This window comes from Cygnus olor, chromosome 24 (assembly GCF_009769625.2).
Source record: "Cygnus olor isolate bCygOlo1 chromosome 24, bCygOlo1.pri.v2, whole genome shotgun sequence".
Lineage (NCBI taxonomy): Eukaryota > Metazoa > Chordata > Aves > Anseriformes > Anatidae > Cygnus > Cygnus olor.
The window spans coordinates 2676256-2704199 of record NC_049192.1 but is presented as its reverse complement, the minus strand read 5'-3'; the positions used below and the strand labels follow the sequence as shown (position 1 = coordinate 2704199).

At 57.7% G+C, this 27944-nt stretch overlaps 1 long non-coding RNA gene across 7 annotated transcripts; it reads right to left on the bottom strand.

Moving 5' to 3' along the window:
• Positions 1-47: 47 nt before the first annotated feature.
• LOC121059336 lies at positions 48-26271 on the bottom strand. 7 transcript variants are annotated; one of them, XR_005814487.1, is made up of 3 exons: positions 26168-26271; positions 926-1168; positions 48-731 (listed from the first exon to the last, which is right to left on the bottom strand). It is a non-coding gene; the product is annotated as an uncharacterized LOC121059336 (long non-coding RNA). The 7 variants fall into 7 exon arrangements; XR_005814488.1 differs by lacking the exon at positions 26168-26271 and adding an exon at positions 25839-25951; XR_005814490.1 differs by lacking the exon at positions 26168-26271 and adding an exon at positions 17811-18153.
• Positions 26272-27944: the final 1673 nt, after the last annotated feature.

Sequence of the window (27944 nt, the reverse complement as noted above, 5' to 3'; positions counted from 1 at the left end):
GCCCCTGGCTGGGGGGGTCTCCATACAGAGAAGAAAAACACCATCTGGAAGAGTTTAAGGGTTTCTGCTCTGGAGGACAGGTTTGTGCTAGAAGTGTCCCTGGAGCAAGAATCCAGTGCCCCGAGCTCGGGGCTGCTGGCCCATTTGCCAACCAAGATCAATCCCCCGCTGAGCCACATTGCTCAGGTGCCTGCGGGCAGGTGTCACCACTGCCGTGTCCCCTCCGCCCTGGTCCCATGGGAGCTGTGTCCAAGCTGGTTGGTGCATTTGGTGTCCCCGAAATGCTTCGGTGTGCTGCAGCTGTGGGGCCAGGCACAGCCAAAGAGTGGAGAATGGCTTCTTGCAGTCCCAGGCATTTTCTCGAGAGATGCTTAAAAAAAAATAATAATTGAAAGTACAGCTTGTTTTTAGTTCGGCCTGTTCTGCAGCAGCAGGACCACTTACCACCCCAGGCCAGCCTCCCAGCACTACGGCTCCGGGAGGGACAAGGCCTGGCCCTGGCTACTGAAAACCCCTTGGGGGTCTGTCTGTGTGCCTTGGCAGCGGGCTCAGGGGGGAATCCTCTGCCCTGCTGGGACCCAGGCAGCATCCGACAGTGGCCGTTGGGGTGCCGAGGGCTTGGGGAGTCCGTGCAGGATGTCTGCAGCACCCAGATAATGTCCACAACGCCTCCTTGTGCCTCTCGGTGTGGCCATTCCTCTGCTTCGGCTCTCTCCTGGCCAAGCAGGTCTCTGGGGAGAGAAAACGAGCTGGGCTGCAGGCAAAGGGTGTTGGAGCAGGTTATTTGTCTCCCTCTGCCCACCCTGAGGAGCAAAGCCACCGCTCAGGCCTGGGCTCGCCTGCCCGTGCCGAGCAGCTTCCCGGGCACAGCCCTGGCTCGGTGGGGCAGCCCCCAGCCCCCCGCCAGCCCCCTGCCCCATCCCACCTCCGCAGCGTGAAGGGAGCTGGTCCCTGGTGAGGCGAGAGGAGAGGGGGCACCAAATGTCCCCCCCCCAGCAGCTCTCACGTCCCGAGGCCCGTCTGCTCCTCACACCGCCGTCTCCTGCTCCGCGCTGGATTCCTCCTTCTTCCTCTTCATCTTGCAGAAGCCATGGAGCCCGCAGAAGCACGCGAAGGTGAACTGGGGCATCACCCGGAGCAGGAGAGGCGTGGGGGCCCCCGAGGAGACCTGGATGGGGACAGGGAGATGTGGAGAGATCAGGGCAGCTCCTGCAGGTGCCCAGGGGATGCACGAATGGGACAAATCCCCCAAATCACCCAACTGGAAGCAGGCCCTGAAAGCCAACCCCAGCCCCTCTCCGCTCTAGGGGACAGTGGGGACAGACGTGGGGACAGCTTGCGGTGCCCGATGGGGATTTGTGGGCCCTTCGGGGCGAGGTGCCCGGGGACACCCGGCAAGGCTCAGCACCAGTGGTTCCGGCACAATGAGGCTCAGCTGAGAGCAGCGTCCGCTGGCTTTGTGTCCATTTTCAAAGGATAAAATAATGCCCCAAAGCACAGCCCGCATTATGGCCCAACAGCTGCAAAATGTAATTATGCAAACGAAAGGCTGCTTTTTTAAAATAAACAACAGATACTTGCAGAAATACCATCTGAAGCGAAACCTTCGTTTTCTCCCCACTTTAAATTTTAGCATGGTTTGCAGGTTGCCAGCCCTAATTTTGCCCCAGCAAAGGCAGTGCTGGTGCTCCCAGCAAGCTCTGCCCAGCACGTGCAGCACCGCACTCCAGCACTGCACATCCTCACCCCATCGCCCTCCAGCCCCACGGACAGCAGAGAGACCCCAGCACCCACTGCATAGCCAGCACATAGGCTCGCTGCAGAGCCATAATTCAGTGCTTATTCCCCAGCAGTATAAAGAGGGAATAGCTCAGGGCCTCAGTTTACCTGTCTATGAAATGGGCACAATGGTAGTGCTCAGGCTATCAAAGGACCAGGTGGAAATCTCAGTGTATGGGGTACTGGTGCATCCAGAGAGCCACCGGCACCGACAGCAGCTAGCAGAGAGAACCCCTGGACAGCGGGGGGGCACTGTGCAGACCCCCCATCCCACCACCCCCACCCTGCCTCCCTGCTGCAGGTTAGAGCAATTCAAACTCCCAGCGCAGAGAGCCGGGAGAAAATCAATTGTGGGGAAAAAAGCCAAACCAGGTGGGGCCCATGCGCCCTTCCCTACATGCAGGGGTGTTGTCCGCTGCCTCCCTGCCTTCCCGCCTTCCAAGAGGCCCAGCTGCAGCACAAAGCCAAGGGCAGCAGCGAGAGGTTTAATTCGCTGCCCCCCTCCCCAGCCTTTGCCAGCCATCTGGGTACCTGCCCAGCAGCTTCCAAATAAAACAAGGCTACCTCTGGAGCTCACAAATAAAGACAACAGGCTCTTTAATGAGTCTCCCATTCTGAATGGCTTCCCAGCGTAGCGGCAGGTCTCCGCGCCTCTCTTTGTGCTGTTGCTTTTTGTTAGGAGCCTGAGAATGGGATTTGGGAGGGAGCGGCTGGGGCAGAGGGGCTGCACGGGGCTGCTGCGCCCTCCCAGCTCTGCAGAGCTCCACTGGGAATGGAGCAAAAAACCTCTGCCTGCAGGGAGGGGGAAGCCTCAGAGACCAGTCCCTGGGTGGGCACAATGTCTGGATCTGGCACTGCACACCCCAGGCTCACGCAGTGCTCCCCACCACAGCATCCCACCACAGCATCCCACCCAGTCCAGCACTTTATTAATCGGGTGAAAACGCCTGTGGGCGCCTAGGAAGGCTGGGCTGAGCCATACCCGGTCCCCCCATGCCCATCCCTGCAGCCCCGTGCCCCCCACATCTCCCTGTGCCCATCCGTCCCCGCGCCGCAGACACAAAACCCCCCCAAAATCCTGGGCGGTCGGGCTGGCAGGACCCCTGTGTCCAGTAGGGAGCTATTGATATATTTAGAGGAGCTTGTAACGGCGAGGCTTTTCAGGCTGACCCTCTGCCTCCCATTCAGGCAGCGGACAATGATGAATGAGCCCCGGAGAATAGAGGCAGCCCAGCTGAGGCTGGCGCTCCTGTTCTTCTTGAAAAGGTAGAAAAAGGATCCTGAAGGAGCAAGGAATAATTAAAAAATAAATGAACTGGCTTGGGCAGTGATGACAGAAGCCCTGCTTGATTTGCAAGGGCTGGGCATGCTTCACAGACCCATGCTGCCCTTTCTATTCAAGGGAGAAGATCCTTTGGATAAAACTCCGCTGCAGCAGGGAAAATGCGAGGAACATTAAAAATGTAAAGCTAGAGAATTCTCTTTAGTCAACTGCATAACCCCAGGCCGTGTTTGTCACTGTCACAGTGATGAATTGGGAGCTGTCTGGAATCAGCATGCTCACTTTAATAATGTCACTTTCCCTGGACCCTAAAAAATGTCTTTCCGAACCAGTTGGACAGAGCCAATTCCTTAGCCCGGCAATTACCCGTTTCCCTGGGTTTTGCCTCGCATCCAGGCAACTCTCAGCAGCGCAGCCGAGGTGGGAAATCTTCGCTCCCTCTCGCCCCGGCCCCAATTCCTCCCGTCGAGAGCTGGACACGCTGCCCTGGGCTCAGCACATCGCGGTGGGGACAGGCTCAGGTTGGTGGCTGCTGGGTGGCCACGGGCATGGGGAAGGCACGCACAGGATCAGGAGCCCACGTTTTGGCTGATTTTCTTACTTTACTCTGCCCCAGCTTTGCCTTTTTTTTCTTTTCTTTTTTTTTTTTTTTTTTTTTTTTTTTCCCTGAGAAATGCAATCGAATTAACTTTTAGCTACTTGGTTAGAAAAAACAATATTAAGTTTTGCATTTTAAGCTCTGAATTTCAAAGCTGCCTTTTGCCGCCAGCATGTCGGTTTTTCCTGAGAAATGGGATCATTTGCAATGGAAATCGGCCCCTTTTATTTTTCGCAGGAACTGAATGCAATTAAATCATTTGTAACGAAACGTAGAAAAGTTCCCAGAAATTTTATTTCCTTTGCCTTTCATGACAGCTAGTCTGTCCACCTCTACAGCCAAGACTTGCAGAAATGATGGATGGCTGGGGGGAATCTCAAGCCTGGATTTCTAAAAGCCGCCGTGCAGACGCTCAGAGGAGTGCCCCGGATGGCAGAGCCGTGCCCCAGGAGCATCCATCCCTTTGAGGCATCGCAGCGCCGGGCAGGGCAGCTGCTCCCTGCGTCCCTTGCCTGAGCATGGGAGCCCTCCCGACGGGTCCCACGCAGCGCCCATCACACGAAGGGACTCAAACCCTTCCCGACCCTCGCAGCTGCAGGATTTGCCCAATTCGTCTGTATTTCAGCCGAGCTTTCCAAGCCATTATTTCCTAGGGCTGCTTTTTTTTTTTTTTTCCCTGCAAACCTCGAACGTAGCGCTGCTTACAGCCAAACCTAAGACAAAGCCAACTTCAAAGCAGCTTCTATAATGAGCAGCAGTGTATTAGAAAGCCAACAACAGAGGAGACGAGACCGGCCTAAAGCTAACCTGAAAAGAAGCACCATCCCTTTAAGGAGAGATAATGAACGGAGAGGCTGTTGCTTGGCATGTTTGCAGAGAATCGCTAATTAAAACATCGCTTCTGTAAAGTATGCTGATCCCATTGATTCTTCCCCCCACACAGTTAATTTGCTGCTAGGAAGGCAAAGTCGCAAGGGTCCTCATTATAAAAATTTCACTGGCTGCAGCTAATGGTTGTAATTAATAGGTGCAATAAATTTCAAATGGGCAGCCAGGGTGTTCATTAGCTGTGGGCTGACTCAGCACCGGTGGCCTCACCAGTTACTAAATAACCCATTTCCAAGCAGCCGGGAGGAGGAAGGTGCTCGGTGGCACCACCGGCACATCCATAATTCCCCACCAAGAGCAGAGCTGAATAAATAATTCCCAGCAAGTCACAGATTTATCTCTTTTTGTCTCGTTCGTGAATTGTCCAGGCAAAGCTCCCCAAGCTCTCAGCCAGCTAACTGGGGGCAGGTTTTCTCAACAGCCGTGCGGGAGCAGCCAAGTGACCTGAATTTTGTGTGGGATCAGCACTCGAGGAAATGAGCTCTGAAAACCTGAGTCCTGCAGGAGGACGGGCACACCTCCTTCCTCCCAGCTGCACTTTGCTTTCAGCTATTTACCGTGCAATTTCCAGTGCTGCAAGGAGACAAGTGCTGGGGTACCAGCACATCCCAACACCCCCATGGAGGTACACCAGTGCTTGCTTCTCCATCTGTGTTTCTGCCCCCCAAAAAGCCACTTTTTGGGACTCCTGTTTTGGAGCATAGGGTTGGATGGTGACGCAAGGAGCGGGTGAATGCCTGGTGACAATACCTCAAGCCCCGGTGAAGTCCTTGCACGTTGCGCAGACCTGTGCGTGCCCGCTCAGACAGCAGCCTGCATGGACGTGCCACGGCTCTGCCCTCCGGAGACGTGGGCTGCGGCGTGTTCAGGAGTGTCTTGGTCCCATTCCTGGCAGCCTGCACCAGGGCTGGGCTTCAAACCCGCCCCGGTCCCCGCTGAGCATCCCCCCTGCTCCCTTGGGATCCCCAGTACCCAGCCCCAGGTGTGCTGGGGGCTGCTGGCGAGGTGCTGGCATCCCACGGTGCCCCATCAGGGCTGGGAGCTGCAGCGCTGATTTAAAAATAAGTAAATAAAATAGCAACAGCTTTTCAGTTCGTTATCACCTGTCTGTAATTAAAACATTCATAATTGGCACTCTTTCCCCTGGTTATCTCTCGGGACCGGTATCCACAGGGCTGGGTGACCCAGCAAGGAGCTGGTGCTGCTGCTGCGGCTTTCCCAGCACAGCGTTACGCTGTGAGCCGGGCATGAGCCGGATGGCTCTCACATGCCCAGAGCCAAAATTATGGCTGGTGCCATGCTGGGGGCGAGGAGGGATGGCCAGGGCCGAGCCTGCAGTGCAGGGCTCTGTGTCGAGGCACGCGGCTGTGATTTTTCCTCCCTGCAGGGCAGCGCAGAACAAGCCCCAGCCTCGCCCGCCGCCAGCTCGGGGGTACGGCAGCTCCACGCCCAGAGGAAGCCGGGGACGGTGGATGCCTGTCTCCTAAATGGCAGTTATTATCTGTAATTAGTGACTTGTCCTGCTCTGCACACCTGCTCCCAGGAGCTCGGGAAGGGCAGGAGCCTGGCGCAGGAGGGCTCAGGCTGGGCACAGGAGCTGGAGCTGCCCAGGAGCACCCCTGCAGCCGCTCTTCCAGCTCTCTCCTCTGGACCAGGGATGGGATTTTGGTCCCTGCCTTTGTGAAAACAGGTGTGTGCCGAAGTTCTCTAAGACACTGAAAACACCAACCCGGTGTCCTGTTCTATTCCACGCTGTGAATGTTTTATAAGCACAAGAGCAGAGGGGTTTTGCTTTGCTGCCTTGTATTCTCTGGGTTTGTTTTTCCAGGCTTTTCCCAGGCAAAGGGAGGCTCTGAGCAGGGATTTTCACAGACCCAAATGGGAACACTGAGAACCCAACTAGGGCGAGCAGCTGCCAGCAGCCCTGGTCCCCGTGTCGCGGCCTGGGACGTGGGCAGTCGAGGCTGCAGGGATGGCGAGGTGCCAGGAGCTGCCCCAGGAGCTGGGCACAGCCGAGCCCAGAGCTCACCTGATGCTGGCAGCGTCTCCTCTCCACGATGGACCCTGTCCAGAGGTCCCTGCCAGGGCCTTTTGCACAGCAGAGTTTGCACAGAAACACTTGTCCCGTGCATGTTCCCCCCCCCCCCCCCCCCCCCTCGCCTCTTGTAAGCCTGGTCAGATGTCCCTCTGAGGATCAAACAGATGGAAAAGCAGGAGCCAAATCGTGCTGCTTAAGCCTTTGTGCGCTGCCAGAGAGCTGGGTCTGCCCAGACAAGGGCAAGAAAGAAGGAGACCTGGCAGAAAGTCACCGGCCCCGGCTGCTGACCACCAGGCGCCGTGAGAAGCGTGCCCGCGGCTGCCTCCCACCCAGGCTGCCCTCAGATCCAGCCCCCACCAAACACCAGCGCGGTACAGAGCTGCTCGTGCTCCCTCCGTTTCTTTCCTTCTTAATGCCTGCCTTGCTAAAAGAAAAATCAATAGCATAAAGGGTAGTGAGAGCAGGTCTCGGGGGCAGCGTTTCCAGCTGGCGCGCCGCAGACAGGCTGCCAATAATCCCGTTCTGAGCGGCTTTGCGCAACAGCCACCAAAATATTAATGGGAGCCACGGCTGCTCCAAGGCAGGCTCAGGTTCTTCCCTGGCTCCTCGACAGCTGGAAGCAGCCGAAGCTTAGGAATGGGGTCTAAACCTAACAGCAGCAGCCCCGATTGCAGAGTGCAGGCTCCATAGCCACGAAACGAAGCCTCCAGCACAGGGACCACGGCACCTGTGAAGGCGCTGGCACTGCCTGGAGAGGATTTTCTCGTCACTTTCCCAGAACAACATTTTGGGTTGATGGTGAAATGGGACCTTTCGTGGGGTTTTGGTTCGTTTGCACTGTTCTCCCCTTCTTGCCAATTAATTATCGGAACGACACCCTCACTCTGGGCTTCCCAGACTGGACTCGCACCAGGGCCAAGCCATGCGTGTCCAACGCAGGATCCGGCCCTGCTTGGCATGAATGGCTCAGGGCGGCCATTGTGATTGGTGAATTTTCTGAATGAGCAAATCCTCATTAAAAAATAATTAAAACAGCCTGGTGAGATTGCCTTAATTCCTTTCATTTTGACTGATGGTGTTTAGTTTTGATGATTTATGTGCCACAGCCTTGCCAGCTCTCATGCTTTCATTGTTGAAACTCATGGGATTTCATGATTTTCTTCCTTCCACACCTCCTTGAGTCATGGGATTACAGCTGAATCTCAGCTTTCATTTTTTTCAATGACTATTATTTTTAAAGATGCATTCCAGGCTGGTGAACTAAACTTGAAAGCCTGACACCTAATGACTCAAAGCTCAGGAAGTGAGAGAAAAAAAAAAAAAAAAAACAAAAAAGAACAAAAATCCCCGGCTTCCTGTGTGGTGAGGCGCTTTGTGACCCCCTGCTGTCGTTCGGGTCCTGTTGGAGGTGGTGGGGTCGGTGGCATCACCCTACTCTCGTACCCTGTCCAGCAATCCGGACCCACACCCATCCTGCACGGCTCCGCCACGTGCTGTGCTCGGAGATGCTGCCTGTGAGGATTTAAAAAGTGCAAATTTACCAAGTTCTACCTTTTTCACATGCTCCCTGTTGCCCTCTCCCCTCTGATATCCTTGGGGCGGCACGGACGGATCCTGCATGGCACAAACCAGGCTCTCCGTGACCCCCTGGATCTGCAGCATCCCCAGGCCAGGGCAGGGCGTGCTGGGAGGATGGGGTGGAGGTGTGGGGGCTTTTCTCAGCCACCCGCCATCCCCCGGCGAGGGACAGCAGACAAAAGCAGAAAACGGGCTTCTGCCATCACCTGGCAGCCGTGCCCGCGCCGCTTCCCCGGGCGCCCCTTTGGAAATGCCCCTGGGTCCCCGCCTGCCACTTTTGTTCCACGGGGCTGCAGGTGGGGACGCTTTGAACCGCGTGAGAAAAGCTCGCTGCAAAGAAAGGCTGCTCCCTCCGCAGCGCCGCGGAGCGCCCTTTCAGCCCCCTGAATGGGGACGACGGCGCCTGAAAGGCCGTGCCCCCCGCCATCCCCGGCCCCTTTGTCTGCCCCTCCGCTCGCCGCCCCCTGCCCCATCCGTCTTGCTAAACCTCTAAGGCCCCGCAAGGCTTCAATGCCCCCTTTCACTTGTTATTTGTTACCAAATAAATATGGGTGATTAAAAAGGGATCAGGAGTCCGTGTGGTTTGCAGAGGTGCCTGGAAGGTGGAGTCCCTCCCCTGCGTAGCCCATGGCTTTTCGCCCTACATGAGTTAGGAAAAGCAATCACATAGGAATAAAAAGCCATAGACCACAGCAGAGGGCTTACCGAGGATAAGCCAGCAGTCTTTGGGGAAAGAAAAGGAAAAAGGGAAAGGCGGCGGGGGGGGGGAAAGCAACCCCCCTGTCTAAGCTGTCACCCTCCCATGCCCAGCTGGGAGCAAAACCCACTCCCCCTGTGCTGACCTATAAGTCCAAGAAAACCTAAAACCTCCTGTCCAGCCCCCACGGCCTCTGCCAGGTCACCTCTCAGCACCACGGCATCGCTCCGGCCACTGCAGCGTCATCCCCGCGGGTCCCTGCAGGGCAGCCACGGCCACTCCTGCCAGCTCTGTCCCCCGGGCAGGGACCTGTGGGTGCAGGAGCCTTTTCTGCTCCTTATGCTGAATGAACTGTGCTTGCAGGGCCAGCAGCCTCTTGCAGCAGAGGTGCTTAAAAGACAGCGTGCCCTAGCCTCAGTCAGGGACAGCACGTCCAGGGAGCAGAAAATTAAAAGGTTTATTTTCCCTTTGCCAGTGTCCTGGCTGAAGCTACGCCTTAGCTCCTTTCTAAGTGCCCATCACATCACTTTGTGCTGCTTTTCAGGATCCCAATGAACCTGATAAAGCTTGAGTTGGAAGCCAGGCAGCGCTCTGGCTGCAAGGGGAGCAGCGCAGGCGCACACCTGCAGACCAGGCACCCCTTCTGCAGAGGACCAGGCGTCCACAGGTAAATCCCCTTTGCCAGCAAGGGGGAAGGAGCCGGGATCGGGGTGCTGCTGCGCCCTGTCCTGTAGCTGTTTGGGAAATCAGACCCTGAGGGCCTTGCCACCATCACTCAGTGGTGGAATGGGGAACAAGAGCTGGCCCCGGCTTACCTGGCAGCGTCACGGGTGGATGCGCTGTGCGGATGGAGCCGAACAGACCTGCCTTTGTCAGGGGAGACAAAGGGCTAAAGAGAGCTCTGGCTGCAGAGCCGCCTGCCGGGGGGGCCTTCCCTGCTGCCTTTTCGGGGGAGCCTCCATCGCTCCCCCACGTATCTCGAGGCAGACACCGGAGAGGCTTCTCAGGACAAGGTGCCACATTTCACGGCGAGCAGCTGCTCCGAGCAGCTCTGCCGAGAGCCGGACGCAGACCTCACTGACCTTATTCTTTCAGAAAGCCTCTACATCTCCCTGCACCTGGGGGAGCTCCTCTGGTGGCCCCCAAACTGCCAGGTTGTGCCCGGGAAGGTGCTGGCTCCTGCTTTCATTCTCTTCCCCTCCTGGGCCTTGGGCTTGTTCAGCAGCAGCTGCGAATTGCCAGGAGCTGGTGAGGTCAGCTCTGCTGTTGAGCCCAGGAAACTCCCTTTCTTGTTGCCTTAGCAAGAATCCTGGGGACATTGAATGTTTCTAAAACTATGTGGCCACCAGGTTTGGAAGGGGGAAGCATTCTGCACCCTGCAGTTTGGGATGGCAGCGAACAGGACTTTGACCTGCAAGCCAAACTCGTGAAGCACAGGAGTGGCTCTGAAGTGGTGTTTCCCAAGACTTCTTCTCCTTGAACTCCCACGTGTGAATGGCAAGACGAAAAGGCCACCGTGTGCCACGCTTTGTGACGCAGCCACCTTCCTGTCCCGGCCCCTTGCCCTGGATGTACCCGTGGGTGGAGTGGCCCCAAGCCCTGCAGGCACAGCCATGGCTCAGCACCAGCACCGTGCCCTGGGCGCAGGCACTGCCGTGTGTGCCTGCAGGTTAAGACCCCGGTGTGCACCCTTGGGTGCCAGGTGCCCCGTACCCATCTCTGTTCCCCAGCTCTGGCACCAACCCAGTCCCAGGGGTGCGCTAATATGATGGCCTCCATTTCCCAGAGCCTCGTGCACCACGGGGTCAAGGCATAATGGTCAAGCCACACTTGCTGCCTCTTTGAGGCACCCAAAACCTTCCCGAGGAGGCTGCGCCCACCTGAGGGCAGCTCCAGCACCACGCTGCTCTCCCTTTGGAGGACCACCAGCCCCACACCGCTCCGCAGGGACCCCGCAGAGCCAGGCAGCCCTTGGGCACTGCAAGCACCTGCCCGCACCTCCCCGAGGACGCCCCGCAGCCGCCGGCCGAGCGCGGCTGACCTCACCTTTGGCAGTACGGCATCCTCTCCGCGGGAAGGGCACCACGCCAGCACCACGGGCTTTGGGATGGAGCCGCCACGGCATCGCCCGCTCCGTCCTCTCCTTCCCGCATCGCCCTGGTCCCCCCCAGCAAGACCCAGGCGCCACAGCGATGCTCCCTGCCTGGGGGTGCCCAGCACCCCCAGCACCTCCGAGCTTTGGGGGCTCATCCCTCAGCCCCGAGCCCTCCCCTGTTCCTGCTGCCATCGCCAGCGCCCTGTCCCCGTGTCCCCGCCGAGCCTCGCCGCGCAGTTGCATACTTGAAATGGTTGTGCACCGAGGGGCCGGGAGCGGGGGGGGCGGGGGTCAGGTATTTCTCCATCCCCAGCTCCGGAGAGCCGGTAACAAAGGCGCTATTGAACTGCAGCCTCTCTGGTCTGTGAAGCAGAAACCTCTTGTATCTACTTCAGTGCCTTTGATCTAACTCCCCCAGTGGGATGGATATTACTCATGTCCTGCTGCTCGGGTACTGCTGCCAGAGCGGGACGGGGGGGACGAGCCTCCCCCGCTCCTCTCCCCGCGCTGGGAAGCATCCAGGGGCACCCAGCCATGGCCCCCGCTCTTCCTCCCTACGGCCCCTCTTTCTGCCCCCCTCTGCCCCCCAAACGTCGCCGCCCTCCCAGCGCGCGGGCCGGGCGCACGGAGGCGGCAGGAGCAGCGCTCTGAGCCTCGCATTCCTCTCCTGTAATTAAAGCCGGTGTGCTGGGTGGAGGGGGAATTTCCCAAAGGGTTTTGCTGGCGTCTGGACAAGGGTCAGACAATGAGAACATTTGACAGGGTGCCCAAATCCGCCGTATCTTGGAGACGCTCAGAGCCTCCCCCGTGCTGTTTGTCCCAGGCGCTGGCTGGCCGGAGGTGGGGGCCGTTTGGGCAGGTTGGGCGCTGGGCAGGGGGGCAGCAGCTCGGGGGCTCTCACCAGGCCCCCACAGCCTTCACCCCATCCAGGCTGCCCCAAAAACACAGCCCCAGCTGCTGGCACCTGCAAAGAGTGAGCACTACTGCATTGCTCTGAAGCCGTGTCCCTCCTAGGATCCCCCAGAAAATCCCGGGTAAAGGCATCAAACACACCTCAGGGACTCACATTGCTTGGGGTGATGCTTTAAAATGCATTTTGCTGCCTTCAGCGAGCTACCTGCCTTGCTCCCTGCTGAGCCAGGGGCACTCTGGGCTTAGCCTGGTTCCACCAGTCCCAGGGGCACCGGGATGCTGCGACAGCCTGGCTGGAAATCATCCCAGCAGCCCAGAAGCACTGGAGTGCTTTTGGAAATCCTATTCCCCTGCCTTCCCAGCTGCTTTGCAGCAACCCTGGTGCCCGGTGGCTCCCGGCGGCACACAGAGAGCCGCGTGTCAGCGTCACCTCCAGAGCTGTCAGGCCCCTGGGGTGCCCACACGGCAGTACCCAAAGTGAGAGCACGCGGAATTACAGCACAAGAGTAACGCCTCCCCGGAGCCAAGGGCTTTCAGCGCTGTTTCGCCTTCCCCTGGAGCTCATTCCCCCCGTCCCCAGCTCCCTGCCCCACGTCCCAGGAGAAGGGAGAGCAGAGACGTGCAGAGTCTCACCGGAGCTGCCTCATCCCCACTGCAAGGGGGAGAAAAACAAAACCACATTGCTGAAAACGGGAAAGGATGGGATGGACGGACAGATGGATGGGCATCCAACACAGACCAGCCACGCCAGGCTCACCTAGAGGATTTTGTTTTCCTCGGTGGTCCGCAGCAGTGGCATCCCTACAAGGTGCCATCAGCCTTTCCTTTAGGGGATCATCTGAAGCTCCCCCCTGCCCAGCCCTTCATCCCCCAGCCCCGCGCTGGCTCCTGCCTCAGGACAGGGTGTGCGGGACCGAGCTCCTGGTTAGTTTTTAAACATTAACTATTATAACTTGGGGAGCAGTTGATGTCAGAGTTGGGCAACGATCCATTTTCAAGCTGTCTTGACAACTGGCTCCAGCACAGCAAGATTAGATCTACTAATCATATTTATAAGGCGCCCAGGATCATGAATTGGGCATTCGGAGAATATTTGTCATTGTAACAATGTCATTTCCAAGCCTTCAGCGTGCATTTCCATGTCCTCCAAGCCGTTACTGTTGGACTTTCTGGCTTTATGGAAACATCGGCTTGGGAAAGAGGCGGCTGGAACGCACTTGTTGTGTCAGTGCTGTGCACAGCTAAGGTGCACGCTGTCTGTCACCTGTACGTCCCACGGATGGGGTGATATCGGGGTTATTTATGGGTTATAATCAGCTTCCTCATCACCTGAGTTCCCATTGATAGCTGCTTTAACAAAACACACGGAGGCTAAATCTCTTAACCCCCCAGCTGCCTGGTTCCTACAGGCAGTAAAAAGGAAGGGCAGGTGAGCTGAGCGCCCCCCAGGTCACGCACAGCACCCTTAGTGGTGAGCTCAGCAAACAGCCACGGGGTTTTCTTCCCCGTCGCCCCCAAAGCAGGCGGCTGTCGATGTGACCACGCTGTGTGCAGCACCCGTACCGAGATGTGCTCAACACATCCGTGTGTGATGCAGCGCTGCGAGCGCTGCAGTGTGGCGTTAGCGAGAACCCAGCAAAGCCCAGGCTCCCTTCACAGGATGCTCTGGCAGTCACAAAAAAAAAACACAGACGCAGGAAGAGCCAAAATAGTCCTAATTTTGCAGGTGCACGTGCAATCGCACACTCCTTCCAAAACACAGAAGGCAACACAAAACTGTTCAGCTTTCTTTTAAGGATAGGAGTATCTGCCTCTCCCCGCTGCCCAGGCAGCCCATGGGATGTGTTTTCCTCTTCCAGTGGGTCCAGGGTCTGTTTTTCCCTAACTCAGGGAATTATGCTGCAAAAATGGGGCTGGAGAGGTGCCGTGGGGCACGGGGCATGCAGAGCTGGGCTTTGGCTGCCCCAGCACAGCACAGCCCAGCACCAGGCTCCTGGATGGGCTGCTCCGGGGGTGCCTGAGGTGGCTTTGGAGAGCAGAAATGTTCTCGCAGGAACACGCAGTTCTGAGCCAGGAGGACTATTTTGCAAACCCGGTTAGGTTGTACGAATTGGCTTCAGGTACAAAACCAACTCTGCGAAGTTGCAGCGCCACTTTTCCATTTGGAACAGCATGACACTTCCAGTTCTCCTTTGCTCTGACCAAAAATACACATTTTAGGTGATTGGAAACATAATGAAAGGTTTTCCTCTAGGTGAAACAAAATGCTCTCTAACCTTTAGATGATTTTGTTTCCCAGAGCGCTAAAAAAGAATCAGAATACCTTCATTTTGGCTTGACTCCTTGGTGCTCCTGTGCTTTGCAAACCATCAAACGGGTCCTCAGCAGAGCAGCCAAGCAGCCCTGGGAGGGTCACATCCAGCCCTGGGACCCCGAGGCCACTGCTTGGTGTGTCCTGGGTCCCTACGAGCCCTGCCGACCCCCGCGCCCCCCTGCTCAGCCCAACGCACACAGCGCGGCTGTTTTCTCTGGCTTTTTTTCCAAAATGAAGGGATGAGAGAGGCAGGGAGGGAAGGGACAAGACAATGACCCGGATCTGCTCCTGCAAACCAACCGTCAATTTGCCACGCAGCCCATTAAGAGAGGGCAAACGCGACTCGGGAACCCAGGTAAGTCGCTCACTAACAAGATCCTCCCCGGCCTTTTAGCACATTCCTGGTCACGGCTGCCTCAGCTCCCGCGGCCCCAGCTGTAATTAAGTCTGGGCTGCGAGGCAGGAGACGCTGCAGCAGCCGGGGGGGAATTTGTCTGGATTTGTAGGAGGAGCACACAGGGCTGATGAGAAATGCTCTTTCTAAGGCAGGGGACGGGAGGGCAGCTGCAGCCCGTGAAGCCAGGCTGAGCTCAGCCCCAGCTTGATCCCCTGGGCAGGATGCGGCCACCGGCACCCAGCCGAACCTCACCCCACAGCCTGCTCCCACCCAGACCCCTTCTCCTCGCTGCCACGGGGGATTTACAGTGGCACGAGTGAGAGAAGCTGGAGCCTCCCCATGGGGTGCCGCTCCCTATTACCAGCTGGAGGCGATCGGCAGGAGCTGGGGTGATTCGGACCCAAACGGGACGGGACGATGGTGTGCCCATGTGGCAGCTGCCGCCGTGCGCATGCAGGTGTGCGTGCGACGCAGAAGGGTGGCCGAGCCTCACACAGCTCTTTGTGCCCTCCTGGGACCTGGTGGACCATGGCCAGGCACCACGAGGCTTGGGCTCGCTTTGGGCCCCCGGGGTCTCCTCGCACCAGGGGAAGATGCTCAGAGGTGTTCCCCTCGATGGAGGTCTTGGGCACGTCCCCAGCACGCACCTCGCTCCTCAGCGGTGACCTTCCCAGTCTTCCCACCGCATGAAAAATTCAGCAGTGTCAGATCTAAGGTGATGCAGACGGGAGATATTTGTGTTTCGTCTGCCGTTGTTTGCCGTTACCAGCGATTTGTCATGTTCTGCTGACAACTCACCAGGGACCCATGACATAATGTGACACCTATTAGCATGAGGACAAATCCTGATGGAGAAAGCGCCTCTCCTCCACCTTGGGAACCTCTCCTCCCCTGCTCACCCTCATGGACACGGTGCCGGGGTCCCGGGTGACAAGGGACAGCCACAGCCGGGGGGAGATGAACCACACGGGCAGACCCACAAGCACGATGTGAAGGTGCCCCGAGCTCACACCGAGCCTGTTCTCCCCTCCCGGAGCCGTCCCAGCCCTGCTCCACCAAGCTCTGTGCCGAGGGGCTGCCACGCACCCCAGCTGTCTGCAGACACCAGGAGGGGACATCGCCAGGTCCCCGGGGGCACCCCAGCACATCAGCTCGGGGTGGGTCGGGAGCTCTGCCGCCCTTCCCTGCCCATCCTCACCAGCGCTGGTGCTTCCAGCAGAGAAAAATTGTTGTCCTACCTAATGGGCTATTGCAGCCCAGGCAGGCGAGCACACACACACATGCACACACACACACACACACACATGCACAGGCACACACGTACACGCACAGTCTCTGCACCACCAGCACCCGGTCTCTGCCCAAGCCACTGGGCACTGATCGGTTTCTCCAGACCGTGTCCGCCCTCAGGACCCCGCCGCCGTCCCTTTGCTTCCCGTAGCCAGGCACGTACGAAAGAACAGCCGGAATCAAAAGGCACCGAAATCGAGGCAATTCCTATCTCGCTGTAATTAATCCTCTTTCCCCTTGCTGACATCACTGCTCCCTTCAGGTTAATACATGCACCACTTCCCTTATCTTTCCTCGGGATTACCTCATCGCAGAAAACCCAGCGCTCTCCGCCCTGCTGAATGCCAGCAGTGCCGTTTGAACTGCAGGTTCCCAGCCGGAGGAAGGATTTCTCCAGTGCTGTTTCATCAGAGCACTGATCTCTTCCTAGCGCACTGACACCTGGCTCTTTTTTCTTATGGGACTCGATGCTATTCGGCAAGGCACAAGCTCTAACAAATCTGCTCCTCGCTCTCCAGTTCACGCTTGGGAGAAAGAAAAACACGCTCCTGCCCCGGGCACCCTTCATCATTCTCCTTGCCTGCAAGCAGGGGCCGATGCACAGATTTTACACACGGTGCAAACAGCGCAAAAGTCCTTGTGTGCACACAGGCACAGTGCTACCCCCCCCCCCCCCCACCGGCATGGCACTTGAGTGAGAGACAAAAAAACTTATCACGTATGTACAGCGACGTGTGTTCATGTGCAGGAACACTCATACAAGTGCACACCTCAGGCTGACAGGCACCAGCTGAAGAGTTGGTGTGTAATCCAGCTGATAAGCACCTCGATGTGCTGCATGCAAATCGTGGCAATGTAAGCAACGTGAAAGCACATACATACACACACAGCTTCACAAACAGTCACACACTGATGAGTTATGACTAATTGGTGATTATTCCTGCCTGAAACAAAGAGAATTAACATTTTTTTCAGCTAATCACATCTACAGCCACAAGAACATAACTGCTGCAAGCAAATGCCACGGATTAGCTCCGAAACGCTGCGAGTCACTGCACAGAGCTACAGCCACGCACACGGCCAGGAACACATTTTCAATATACACCGTAATCAGATGCAGAGCATGAATTTCTTTGGGGTGCTCGTGCCCGGGCATTGCCCGCACGGCTGAGGAGCGCTGTGCAGGTAGTGCACGCACACCCGCTGCTGACTGCAGGTGGCTGGGTGCTCGCTGCCCTCCACGCACCGGGCGTGCAGCGTGGGCTCGCTCTGATTCACCGTCTCTCCCACTCACACACACAACTCCACTACGCAAGGCTCCGAACAAAGAGAGAAAGAGAAAAATGCTGCCTTACTTTCTTTTTTTTTTCCTTTTTTTTTTTTTTCCCCCTCTATTTCAGGACTTCGGCGGGACCGGCTTTCTTTGGAGGCGTCATGAAAAGCAAGTTAACAAACCGCCGAGCGCCGAACGCAGCCGTGCGGAGGGGAAGCGCTTTTGGCCAGCAGAGAAGAAGAGAAGGAACAAAAGCCCGGCAATAGGAGCGGTGCTGAATAGGTGTCTTCCTAATTGTAGGGGAATTGCGTGGATGTGTGTGGCGCGGGCGGGAGGGGCGATGGGCAGAGGCCTCCCTCCCACGCCGGCTGGGGACGGCTGCCCGCAACCCCGGGGTGAGCTCAGAGCATAAATTACCTCCAGCTCCCGCGCCCCGCTCTCCCCATTGGGCTGCGGAGCCGCGCACACGTCCGCATCCCCAAGCCCTGCACGACCCGCCGGTGGCATGGGGACGGGGATGGGGACGGGGATGGGGGCGTCCCCGCGCCCCCCCATGTCCCCAGCCGGGCAGGGGCTCCGCTCGCCCCCCGCACCCTCTCCGCCTTCCTCCCCTCCTGCTTTGTCTCCGGCCCCCGTCTCCCAGCCAGGCAGACACAAAGAGCCTCTGACCTGGGAGGAGAAATACCGGCTTCCAGAGAAAAACACCCGAGCGCTCCGATTTGTGCTTTCAGCAGGCAGGGAAATTAAAAATAGCTGGTATAGCTCGAAATCAGAGGCAGCATTCCTTCCTTCCCTAATGAGTATAATTAGCGGAGTGAGGATGGAAGCGTGTTTCCCCCGCTGCTCCCCGGATCCTTCGGTGTCTCCGAGTGCCAGCCGGCGTGATCTCCTCCACACGCTTCGGGGAAACAGCCTTTTTCCACTTCCAGGGTCTGCCGGGGCAGGAGCTGTGCTTGAACACAGCTATTGACATGCACTTCAGCTGCCTTAAGCTCTTCCTCCATCTCTGTCTCAAAACAGAGGGGTTCAGACAGAATTAAATCCCCGAACACACAGCCCGGGTCCTCTGGTGTGTGCAGCAGCAAGGAGAAGTCGGATTTGGGACCTGTTTTTTTTTTTTTTTTTCCTTGCTCATTGCTATCCATTCACTTGAGCTCTCATAAATCCTGAGCTGTCAGTGTAACAACGGGTGGCTCAGGGGGGATTTAGGCAGGCTTCAGACCCACAGAGCGAGCTGATCCTGCTCCTGAGCCAGCATCCGACCCAACATGAGCACGGCATCACCCCACCAGTCCCCTCATTCAGGGCGCTGGGCTGCTCTCCCATGGGGACCCATGCGGGGACAGGGACACCTCCCTGCTCTCTGCCTTGTGGGTGGCCCCGTTGGACACCCCATAAATCCGAATTCAGTCCCGGATTAGCCTAACCCCCGGGTTTGGCTGCACGGCTCCAGGTGAGCGCAGCGATGCGGTGCGGCTGCAGCAGGGTCCACCCAGCGCATCCCTCCCCTCGGCAGGGAGCAGGCGAAGCCCCGCCAAGGGCAGCGTGCTAGGGACATGGGGGGCATCTCGTTAGCAGAGGGTCCTAACGAGCTGATCCCCTGGGTTGTGTGCAAAAGCCAGAGGAGGAGCAGGAGCGCCTGGGCTGCGGCAGGTCGGGAGCGGCCAGGGAGGGCTGCGCCCCTCGCAGCATCTGCTCGGCTCTGACATTGTGCTCACTTGGGCTTTTTTTTTTTTTAATTGTCTTGATGTCCTTCATTTGCATAATCCCCACAATGCAGCGCAGCAGGACTTTTGCTCTGAGCTAATAAATAGATGACAAAAATAAATGTGTCATGTAAGATTTGCTTCCATTTTTTTCCCCTCTGCGAGCGAGCTATCACCGAGAGCTGATGCTCATGGGGCTGATCTCACAGGATCTGTCAGCCTGGCCTGCCATGAGCAGCGACGCTTGCGTTGCGCGTGGTGCACAACTTTGCCAGATGTTAGACTGGAGCCTGCGAGCTGAGAGCAGGAGGAAAAGATGGCTGCGAAAGGCAAGGACGCGCTCCTCGCCCTGCATCAGCCCGCCGCAGCTGCTCCTGCGAAGTCAGCCCAAAAGCGGGCGGGCGAAGGGCTGGTGGAGGGGCTGCAGGCATTAAAAAATTCATCGCTGGGGTTGTGGGGTGCCTACATCCAGTAACAGGCAGGCAGGTCCCGGGGGTGCCCTATTTTTAGAGGCTTTTTCTTCAAAATCACCGGGCACCAGCTCTCCGCTCTCGCTTGCGGTGGAGACAGCACCATTTAGGAAAAGAGCTCCCTTAGCCAAGAAAAAGAGTGATTGCCCTGCTGGGAACATCCAAGAGGCACAGCACCACGTGTTTGCCACAGGACGGGCCCCCCTCAGTTTTACAGGATTCAGTTTCTCACCTCGAGGAACTTGGCTGGCCGGCACCCAGGGAACCGATGGGAGCACAACCCCCTAAAAAGGCTCAAACTTTTAAAAGAGAGGCTGCAATTCTCCACGGGGCCCCGCAGCCCCGGACACCTTCCCTGTAGGGCTGGGTGCTTCCCATGGGGACGGCTGGATGCGTGGCAGCCCTGGGGAACAGCCCTGGAGTGAGTCAGGGCTGAACCCTGCCTAACCCCAGATCAGTGCACTGATGGGATTTGGGTCTGATGGCAGATAGCAGCAAGACTCATCGGCTTTCTGAAGATTTAGTAGGAGCTGGTTACTTTGCAAAGGGTGCTGGCAGCTCTGGAGATCATATCTCGTGCATTACAGCAGGCGGTATTTTTTTCTTCCCGCAGCCCTGTGATTCTGGAGGCTTCTCAGCTCTTATATAAAAGCGTTTAGCATTTCCAACTGTGTTGTTTGTGGAGAAAAGCCTGAAAACATGAATTCTAAAGGGTAAAAGCTAGAAGAGAAATAAAGACCTGATAATATACGAGCTTTCTTTCTTCCTTTCCTTTTTTTTTTTAAACCCTGGCCAATTTTAAATCATTTTTATGGCTGTACATAACTGCCTTCTGGCATGCGAATGCTTGAGCCTGGTGTTACCATAAAGATGGATTCACAGCCGCTGGTCAGCGGAGGGAAAAGCTCTGCCTGCGGTTTCCGAAATGCTGAGATCAGGCTGTGAAAGGGGCTCATCAGCCTCGCAGAGCTGTGCTTAGATGACATTTAACAGGTCCGGGGCGGAGGCGCTGGGCTCATGCCTGGGGCTCCCAAGCAGGGTGGCTCTGGGGACGTCTCCGGTATCGAAGGTATCGGAGGTGGGATGTGAGCTGGCAGCGAGCTGGGCTGGCAGTGGGGTGCTGGGGAAGCCGGGGTGCTTCCCAGTGCAGGAAACCAGGAGCTGCAGCGGGTCTTCTCCCAGCTCGTCCCATCCAAGGGGGCTGCACCCATGGGGTCTCAACCCAGCTCCGCTGAGCCCCACATCCCTCTCCTGGTGCCAGCTGAGGTGGTGGGTGCTGAGCAGGCAAGGCAGAGAGCCATAAGGACGGCAGAAAGGAAAAATCAGGGAGAGAGGGTGGAAATTAGATGAGATCTGGGGGAGAGGCACAGAGGAATGTGGAGCATCCCTCCAGGATGCGGCGGATAATTTCCCCCTTCCCCAAAGCGCTGTGGCGAGGGGATGGGATCATCTGTCTTCATTACATCCCCAGAATAGGCTCTGTCAGGTTACAGTGGAAAACGAATCAATATCCCCCGTGGCCCCGCCGCACACCAGGCTGCGTGCCGCACTCACGCTGGCACAGACGGGCACTGCTCCCCTCATGGCATCGGTCCCCACGGCCTCAGGGGAGGCAGAGATGCCCAGGTATTGCCACGCACTGTCTAAGCAGGCTTGTTCATTTTTAAAATGAGTTCACACTCTTTCTGAGCTGTCCACCGAGGTGTTTTATTTTCCCCTTTCTCTAATATCCCGACACCTTGCTGTGTATTTGCCATAAACACCTGACAATGCTCCTGCAACAAAACCCCCCAAAGCACATCTATCCAGGGAGCGAAAATCCGGACTGAAAGACTTGTCTGAGATCTGAAATCCCTACTGAAAGACTTGTCTACAGAGTCACAGCCACACTGGCCCACTCGGACTGCAAACCTAGCTCACACGCAGTGCCCAAGGCACCTGGGGCGAGGCATTTCCCTCCGCAGGGATGCTCCTCGAGAGATGTTCCAGGTTGCTTTTCCCTGGTGCAAGTCCCTGCAGTCCCAAGGCTCCCAAGGTGTGCTCCTTGTCTCCTTGTCACCTGGCCCTGCTCAGTCCCCAAGTAAGGGGCAGGGAGCTAAGAAACCTAAGAAATAAAGGCGAGGATTCAACCAGCAGGCGCTACTGAGAGCAGGCAGACCCCAGGCTCAGAGACCCTCAGGGCAGACGAGGTCCCGACCATCGCATGGCATTTTGTGGTTTACCGGGGGGATTTGCAAGCAGCTGTGTTGGCAGCCCCTTGCTGGAGACTGCTCTCCTCCCAGCCCAGCACCCTGGTGTTTTCCCAGCCCATGGGCTCAGTCCCCAGCCCACCCTCGGGACCCTTCCCTGGGCAGGAGCAGGACCCCATGAGCTCCCCACTTTGCACGGGGAGATTCACCCCGGCTGTTTTCAAGGCAGCTTTCAAAGCCCTGTGCCCGGGCTCCTACAGCAAGCAAAAAGTCTCTCCCAAGACAAGACCCATCCATCTTCCTCCCAGCTCGGCCGTGCGGCTAAAAATAAGCCAATAAAGTAGCAATCACCTTGGAGCAGCAGCAGCTCCATTAAAGCAGATTGGGCTGTGGCACCTGCGCCCCAGCCCCATGACGCACGCCAGCCAGAGCCCCAGAAGCCTCCACCTGCCTGCTCTACCCCACGCCGCGGTGTGAGGGAGGTGGGGGCCAGCACGGCAGCCCCCAGCTCTGCCCCATGGCCCCTTACTGCTTCTGGGTCCGGCTGCATCCCACCAAGCTCCTCCAACATGCTCAGTGCAGGTGCGGCCGGCTCTGAGCCTGCAAAAAGGGGCTCCTGCAGCGGCTGAGTGGCGGCGATCACGTCGCACCTCTGCCCATCCCAGCAGCTCTCGTGGCCCCAGTTGCCCATTGGGGTCCCCCATCCGCCACGTGCCCCCTGGCCCCGCTGGTCGGGGTTGTTATGTACCTCCTCCCATGCAGGTGTTGGCAGAGGGGGAGATCCACACCGATGCGACATGCGGGGTGTTTGCATCAGTTTCCGTTGCAAACGCTCATTTGTCATGTAGATCTCCTGGCATTTTTTTTTAAAGGGTAGATTAATTTAGGGGAGTTCTCAGATCCAATTTCCTCTGGCAATGGCTCTATTAGGCTGTGCACAGCAGAGATACAGGCTCCCGTCCTCCTGCTGCTACTGATGGAATTTGATTCCGCGCTGCCAAATCTGCAGGGCTGCAAACACATTCTCACTCTTGATTAATGTGAGTAATTTCTGCTTGAAAGAAGGTTGAAATGAGCAGCCAAGGGGAAGCGAACGGTGAGGGTTCCCCCCCACCCCTTCTCCTCCCCCATCCCTCGCTGCTGTCTGCGTTTTACCAGCTCTGGCATGGGCTAGCAGACAAACAAAAACGCTGGCCCCGTTTCAAGAGCAGCAGAAGGTGTGGGAGCGGGGGGCACCTCGGAGCACACTTGGGCGCTGCCGCGCTCTTGCTCATGCAATGCAAGGGGAGAGGACTGGGGGGGCAGGGGCTTGCTGCCAGGGGGGTGGCAAAGGAAGGTTGGCAAGGGGGACACGTGTGGGGTGCTCATGAGTGGGGGGGGCCAGGTGAGGGTAAGCCTGAGCAAAACCAGGGTTTGGCTGTGGGGGGCAAATGTGAGGGGGAAGGAAGGGGCCAGCAGGATGGAGAGGACACAAGAGGAACGATTCCTGCTGGCTCTGTGGGGTCAGGAGGTGGGGGGCGAGCAGGGGGTTGTCATCCCCTCCCATGCTGTGTCGCCACAGGGCATCCACGCCGCCTGCTTTTGTCCCTGCAGGTGCACCCCCAGGGCTGCTGGGGGGGGTCCTGAGATGCCCACATGGCTCTCTGGGGGTGCATGGCTTTGGAGAGCAGTCAGGAGGGCCACCCGGCTGCCGTGCACCGATCCGGTGAGAGCCCCCTGGCTCAGCATCCCCGCAGCGCCTGCCCCAGCACCGCCAGCCCCGCGCAGGGTCTGTGCACGAGGCTGTCGTAGTGCCGGTAACAGCGGGAGTTTTCCCCAGTGAAACCCCAGCCCCTACGTCCTCTCCCTCGAGAGCAGCGGTGGCTTTGCATCTCCTTTTCAATTTATTTTTATAAGGAAGGAGGGAGAGAGAGTCACATCCTAATCTGGCAAAATGTCAGGGAGTGATTCAGAGAAGAGGCGAGCGGCAGAGAGAGGCAGCCCACACAGGAGAGTTGTTTCTGATTTCCAAATGTCAGCATGTCCTTTAATTAAATGCTGATTAACAGGGGACGTGAGCCCTTGCGCTGGAGCCGGGGCTGCTGCTGGTAGCATTGCATCCCATGGGCAGCCCGGGCGATGCTCACAGCCACGGGATGAGCTGCAGGAGAGGTGGGCGAGCTGTGGGAACTGGCCCTGCCCGACCAAAGCAGCCTGGCCCGAGGCTCACACCACTACAAGGACACCAAAATGCTTTGCTCAGCTTTGCTCAGCTGCTGTGCGAGCCTCTTGTGCCCCATCCCCAGTCCCCCATCTAGCTTCTGAGCGGGGCTGGGATTGCGCTTGTGTTTTGCCTCCAAGTGGAAGTTTTGTCGGAGCTAGTTTGGTGAAACTGGCTGCAAACCCTGATGTGAACGCTCCGACTTTAGTCTGAGCAGCTCTTTTTTTTTTTTTCCTCAGTTTGTCTGTTCTCTGTACACGTAAGCAAAGCTGTAAAAATGCCTTTGTGTTTGGGCTTCCCCAAACCACCTTACTCACCTAAATATGTCCCTAAGCCTTATCAGCCGCGCCGCTGCTCTTTGTCCTCTCAGCCATGCCTTGCCTTTGAAGTCACCGGGAGGTTATCCTTGAGGTTAGGGGGGCCCGGGCCGTGCTGGGGCTGTGTCTGCCCCGGGGGGGCTGACAAACCCTGCCTGACCCTGGAGGTGGAGAGGGGTGGCACGGGGCCAGCCAGCCCGCAGTGCGGCCACCCGGTGTGCTGCCACCCGGCTGCCTCTGCCTGGTGCTGTCCCCAAGCACCAGGAGCTGATTCCCCTCGCTATGGTGCGGGGAGGTGGCACACGGGATGTGGGGAACAAATCCAGGCAGCCCTGTGCCCTTCTGGACAGATCGGGCTGGCCCAGCTGTGGGGTTTGTCCCGGGTGCTATAGGGCTGGGGCAGCCCCATGCCAGGAGCAGCAGATTTATGGAGCCCACAGGGTACATACGTGCTGCTCTGCACCTTGGGCATCTGCCGGCCAAAAAATATGCCCCGAGCACACCACGGCTCTCCAGCCTGCCCAGAAACTTCCACCTGGGGCAGCCTCTTCTTCAGCCCCACGTCACACCGCGCGCATGGAACAGCTCGCGCAGGCAAAGCCTGCCAAGGTTACGGGGCTGGAATCACATGCCAGACAAGGCTAAATCTGAAGAAGCGGTCTATAATTAAAATCACACTCCTCGGAGCTGAGAGAGAAAACTTTCCACGCTTCTCTTCCCGTCTCCACAACACAAATCACTCTGCACTTTTCATCCCCCTGACTTTTCTCCCTTCCCATGCCACCCGGCAGCAGCTGAGGTTTGGGTTTTGGTGCCCGGTGACCCTCGGTGCCACCTTCCCCTGCCCACCCTGAGCTCGCAGCAACAAGTGCCTGCTCCCGGCTTCCCGCAGCGATGCTGCCTATTCCCAAGCGCCACCTGACGGCACCAGCTCCTGAAGTGGGTTGTTAGACAATATTTATATCAGCGCAGCCACAGGAACCAGCCCTGCTCCGGCACCAGGAGGCAGGGGATGGGAAATGGGGCCACTAGCTGCAGCCCCTGGCCCAGGACGGGCAGACCCAGGCTGTGAGTTTGGTGAATGCACACGCTGGCTGCTCGCTTCTCCAGACCACAAAAGTCGTCCCGTGCTACCCAGGAGCCAGGCAGATCCTGCGAGCCCTGGTTGGGGCATCCCCATGGCTCCCCCTCCTTTTAATTCTGTTTGAGAGAACAGCCCTGTGTTTATACTCGTGAGACCAAATTACGTGGAAATTCTGGGGGCCCCGAACCACGTGGCGCTGGGGAAGAAGTCACTTTCTTCTGCCACCAAACGAGGGACGTTGAAGGGACGTGGCCACACCGGTGTCACCTCCACCACCCTCCGCCACCACAGAGGGCTGCATCTGGGCATCACTCGCGGCCATCCAGCCTAGTGTCTGGCCACCAGTGCCAGCAGATCCTGCACCCTCCCAGCCAAAAAGGGCCAGAACCCAGCACGACCAACGCCAGCGCATCACAGAGGCATCCTGCAGCCAGGTCTCTCTTCCTCCCCACTCCCCAAACCCACCTAGGGCTGGGGCACCAGCTGAGATGGATGCAGCATCACCTCAGGATGCTTTGAGAGCAAAGTCCGAGGACAGGGGCAGCCGAACTCAGCAGACATCCCCGCTTCACTGCCTGCCTTCCCTCCCCTCCCTCCACCCCTGGGAGTGCCGGCTGTCTGTCACTTTTGGGGGGGGGGGGGCAGCACCCATTTGGGTGAGCCCCTCACCGCACCCCAAACACCCCCACACTGAGCAGGGCAGCACCCAGCTCCCCAGGGACGGTTCTTACCAGCTGGGATCCCCGCTCAGCGTCTGGCACAAGCTCCCAGCACCCCGGCTCCAGCACCCACCAGCCCCGCGGGTGCCACCCGCGCTCGGCACAGGCGGGCACGCCGGGACACCCGGCACGAAGGCAGCGGGCTGGAGGGACGGCAGCAGGGCGCTTTGCGCTGCGAGGGGTGGGGAGAGGACGCGGGGGGGTGGCGGCGGTGGGAAGGGGGATGAATCATTTTGAAGGAGCCAGATTTCCATATTCCCCCTGCTGGAAAATTCAAGTCTGCTCCGAGTTTGCATCCCAAATGCGATTGCGTTCGGAACCCTGCCTCGGAAGGCACGTACCTCTCCCAGCAGCCGGCCCTGCCGGGCTCAGCGTCCGCGCTGTGTACCTGCCAGCAGGCTCGTCCTTCTGTTCACGCTGAGCATCATGTTTGCTTTGAACGCCGAGGGAGTTCAAAGCTGCAACTTAAGGACTCGGGGAAGGGGGGTGGAGGTGGACGGACTCACGGCGAGGAGCAGCCATTGGCTCTGCCTCCCCGGCTGCTCTGCCGGTGGGCCTGGCTGAATTCGTGTCATCCTTCCCCTCGCTTCCCCTCGCTTCCCCGGTCCTATCCTTCCCCGCTCAGCACCAAGGGGACGGGGGAGCAGAGAGATATTGCTGGGTTATGAACCCCCAACCACGGGTGCGTTCGGGCAGCTGCAGACGCTGCTGCAGACACCCCGCTCCCTCCCGTGCCGCACAGCATATGGCCCGGGGATTTAATTTCCTCGGGCCGGTGCTGCATATGGTGACTGGCAGGCTGTCATCCTTCTGCATTCCTGCCTACCTGCTCCATGCCCTCCCCATGCGAGATCGAGCTTGCCAAGCTGAGCTTTAAGTCAGAGGCAGTGCGAGAGTCCAGCGGCCGTGCAGGGCTCCTCAGCTCTCCAAACATGCACAGTGGCTGAGATTCACTCAGGTCCTGCTGGGAAAGTTTCCTCTGCAACCTTAACCACTTTTCCTGCAGAAGGTGAAACCCTCAATAAATGAGAGATTAGCCCCCCCTTTGACAAATCCCTGTGTGATGACGAGGAGCCGTGCTGAAGCTTTGGGTAGCGGGCACCGTTTCCAACTCCGTGTCCACATGGTGTGCTTGCAGATCATCTGCAGGTTTGCTCACTCTCCCGTGTTAATTACCAACCTCTCACAGGAATAGCTTCCACTCTGCAGGCTGTTCAAGCCGAGACTGGGTCAGGGATTTTGTGTTTGAGCACAAACGGGCAGCCAGCAGCCTGGCTGTCTGTTCTGCTGGAAGGTCCCTGGTGCGAGCAGCGCTGGCGGTGACAGCAGGAGCGTCGCTGCTTCCACTCTGTCTCGTCTCAGCAGGGCCCTACCACATCTGCACGCAGCAGAGGCAGCACGGAGAGCAGCAGCATGGTGCCTGTGGTCACCGGGTGCTGGTGGACAAGCAGCTCTGCCCCGGTGAGGATGGGTGCGCTTCTCCCCTCCTGTCCAGCTCGGCCATTCCCCTGCAGCATTGCTGTGGCACTGGGGTCCTCTCGCTGGCGTTGGGAGGAACAATCACGATGCGTTTTGCACATAAGGAGCATGGCAAATGGATTTGCCATCTTCATGGATTTTGTTTTTTAACAAAAGCAAAGACTACTAAAAATGTAATCACGTTACCCTGCTGCTGTTACAAACAAAGCTGAGTCTTGCTCATGCCTAGCAAATATTGTGAATCATTCACCTTTGTGCAGGAAACCAGGGGGCCCTTAGGATCGCACAGCCCATCGGGGAAATCCTTCTGTTTTGTTCTTCCATGGAGCCGAGGTTGCAAGAGCATCCTATCAGGTGGGCACTAAGGGCTTTGCTGGGTGTTTGATGCGTGGGGTGAAGATCCTGGCAGCACCTCTGGATCTGGGACACTGCTTCCAGGACAAAAACTGTGGTGTAAAACCTCGCAGAACAGTGAAGCTGCTGACAAAGACATTTTGGACACCTCTGAAGAGGGGCTGATTGCGTTAGCACAGCACTCAGATGAACAGTGTGGTGAGTTCCTGCAAAATTACAGCACAGTGCAAGAAATTTCATACTCACAGAAGTAATCAGTAGTGTGGTCATGCTGGGTCTGCTGCT